Source organism: Sinocyclocheilus rhinocerous, unplaced genomic scaffold (genome assembly GCF_001515625.1).
Source record: "Sinocyclocheilus rhinocerous isolate Xijiao unplaced genomic scaffold, SAMN03320098_v1.1 scaffold442, whole genome shotgun sequence".
NCBI classification, from domain to species: Eukaryota; Metazoa; Chordata; class Actinopteri; order Cypriniformes; family Cyprinidae; genus Sinocyclocheilus; species Sinocyclocheilus rhinocerous.
In genome coordinates, this window is record NW_015641030.1 from 190,882 (window position 1) to 194,439 (window position 3,558).

General features: G+C 33.5%; 1 protein-coding gene across 8 annotated transcripts in view; it reads right to left on the minus strand.

The window, feature by feature from the left end:
* The window catches only part of LOC107754193 (disks large-associated protein 1-like), a 137,416-nt gene that overhangs the window by 32,561 nt on the left and 101,297 nt on the right, over window positions 1–3,558 (minus strand). The window lies entirely within an intron of this gene.

Genomic DNA, 3,558 nt, shown 5'->3' on the forward strand with positions numbered 1-3,558 from the left:
CAGCGCGCTCGAGAAGAGTGATAAGATTTACGCTAGCCATTCCTATCGCGAAGCTGATGGTCAAAGATGTGATTTGAATTATTTAGAGAAACAGCCACTTTAAAGTGCTATGGAGAAAGTCGAACAGTATCTAAAAAAAGCAAATAAACTAAAAAAGACGAATGGAGAAGAGGAGACAGAAGAGGAGAAAACAGTCTTGAACCAGCACTAACATATTTTTAAACCACTCATGACCACCTTTACTATAATTTATCACATTTTATTGTAGCCTTATTTATTGTGTAAAATTTAGTCTAACTTGTTGTAGAATTTATATTAGATAATCTGTTAAGGGAATAGATTTTTCCCTATAGATTTATATTAGGCTACAACTGTGGCATGTTGTAGCTATTGGTTCTAAATGTGCAGGCGGTTGTTTCTTCATAACAAATGCTATATTGATTAATTAAAAAAAGAAGTCATTATTGGCCTGGTAATGATTAATAGGCTAGTCTTATTATAACAAATGCTACAGTTAAGAACTATGGTACATGGCCTTCAGATATTCCAAAAGATGGCATAGATTAAATCATTAAGAGCCTGATGAGCTGTTAAGGAGTTAGAAATAAACAATATCAATATAAGAAAATGTTAAGTTAGATTGGCATGTTGAATTAGACCCCCCCCGCGTTAACTTAATTAATTAGTTATGAAAAATAACGTGATTAAAATATGTTATCGCAGTTAAAGGGATAGTTCACCCAAAAATGAAAATTTGATGTTTATCTGCTTACCCCCAGGGCATCCAAGACGTAGGTCACTTTGTTTCTTCAGTAGAACACAAATTATGATTTTTAAGTCCAGCTGTTGCAGTCTATCAGTCGTATAATGCATGGCAATGGTAACAAAATCTATGAGAGTAAAAAAAACATGCACAGACAAATCCAAATTAAACCCTGCGGCTCGTGACGACACATTGATGTCCTAAGACACGAAACGATCGGTTTGTGCACGGCTGGACTTAAAAATCATAATTTGTGTTCTACTGAAGAAACAAAGTCACATACATCTTGGATGCCCTGGGGGTAAGCAGATAAACATCACATTTTCATTTTTGGGTGAACTATCCCTTTAAGGCACTGGCCCCGCCCCCAGACCTGTACGTCATCTTACATTTCATACAGTGGACTGTTGACAAATATGATGCAGGGCAACAACTCCATAAATGCAGTTATGCCCTAAAATTCAAGATATTGGAGCAAAAAATGCCTCTGTATAAGTTTTTGTCTCGTATTTATTTATATCATATGATAAGCCATATCACACGAGCAGCCAGAGCAATATCGCTCAAGTGCTGTTTTTGTCACGAAGAACACGATTTTATACAACAGTTCAGTAAATAAGAAGTTAATATTGTGCTATATTTTAAACACAATTGTGTGTGTTTTTGTTCAATTTTGCCAACGAAAATATTACCTAAAAGCCACAGCAGAATTGTTTTGTGCGTCTCTGAGCAACACAGTGGTGTTTAGTTTCTGAATGAACCCGCGTTTTGAACGAATCGTGTGAACCAGTGATTCAGTAGCCCAAGAGAGAGCCGTTTACTGAATTCATGAATAAATCAGACGTTTGAACGAATCGACTCATAAAGACATTTACCGCCACCTGCTTGTAGTTTTAGTTTCTTCTTTAGAGTATCATTTCATTTATTAAAAAAAGGTATAATTAAAGGGATAGTTCACCATAAATAAATAAATTCTGTCATCATTTACTCACCCTCATGTTGTTTCAAACCTGAATGACTTATTTTCTTTTGTACAACATAAAAGAATGTATTTCGAATACTGTTTATAACTAAGCTGCTTAGGTCACAAGTGACTTTCATTGCATGAACAAAAAATATTGAGATGTTTCTCAAATTATCTTCTTTTATGTTCCATACTTTATGTTAGGCCATTGTAGCCTAAACATGTAACACAACAATAGCTTTAAATGATCTTTTGGGGGTATTTTCACAGCTAAATTTAGTTTGTGATTAATTAGATTAATTAATCTCAGCACCCTGTAATTAATTTGATTAAAATAGTCAATAGTCAATAGTCCCCAAGTGTAAGATACATGACTTTAACTCAGAAACTGCATGATATAAACTGCAAACACCCAAACCCAGAGAGCAGACTTTAATCCCTCATTTCAAAAGTCCACTGCATAACTGAGATTTTTAATTGATTAACAATCTTGTTTAAGTGAATAATGGCCTGCAAAAGCAATGATGTCTAATCCTGATTGACTTTTTTATCAGTGATTTAAGCTTGTGAATAAGAGTTCACAAAAAAGCACACACATGGGACACAGTCAATAATGGAGCTTTTTTTTCATGCAGAAGTCATTCCCCAAATCCTCAAATCTCGTCTCCATCTATTATGTTCCTGTCTGTTTCCTCTCCCTCATTCTAATTTGTCTCAACAGTTCTTTGTCTTTCTCTCCGGCCTCCCTTCGTCCCACTTGTCTGTAAATGTTTTTAATTAGCTGACTACGACCCTGATGACAGTGTGACGAGGAGAAAGAATGAGACTCTCTAATCGCTGTAATTAAACAACACGCCGCACAAGAGAGAAGGAGGGAAGAGACCTTGGCTCTCTCTAGATGAAGTGACAGAGAGAGTGAAGGATGGAAAGAGGAGAAAAATACTGTTGGGAGGGAAAGTAGGAAGATTGTACATTTTTCAACGGTACACTCTTAAAAATAAATGTTTCAAGAAGGGTTTTCACAGCAATGCCATTGAAGAGCCATTTTTGGGTTCCCCAATGAACCTTTCAGTGAGTAGTTCTTAAAATAAACATTTTTTCTTAGTGTGAAGAACTTATTCATAATTTAAAGAACCATTTTCCACTACAAAGAACCTTTTGTGAAATGGAAAGGTTCCATGGATATTAAAGGTAATTCATGGAACCATCAATGCCAATAAAGAATGTCTGGAATTCATGAAGCCATTTAAAATTCTATACTTTACAAAAAGTCATGTTGGGTCAATGACAAAATTGATTTTTAAAATGAGGAATTATGTGAAGAAAATCTTAAACATCTTTAAATATCTATTAAATATCTAGTTTAAAACATTTGCTAAATTCTAGGAAATGCAATCTTCATTCTTTATGTGAATTTATTTAACTTTTTTTTTTTTTTTTCTCACATAAGACTGTGAACCTAGGGTGCTTCTAAACTATAAGTAAACAAGTTAAACAAGTTAATATATTTTCCAAATACCTTGAACAGATGTGAGTGTGCAATTTAACTTTTTTTTTTTCTCACATAAGACTGTGAACCTAGGGTGCTTCTAAACTATAAGTAAACAAGTAAAAATTATTAATATATTTTCCAAATACCTTGAACAGATGTGAGTGTGCATCCTAATTATTATTTTTTAATAAATCAAAACCACTGAAAAACAGACTTGGCATTAGTAATTAGTATTATATATATATATATAACTAATTACTAATGCCAAGTCTGTTTTCCAGTGGTTTTGATTTATTAAAATCAAACATTTACATATATATATATATATACATATATATA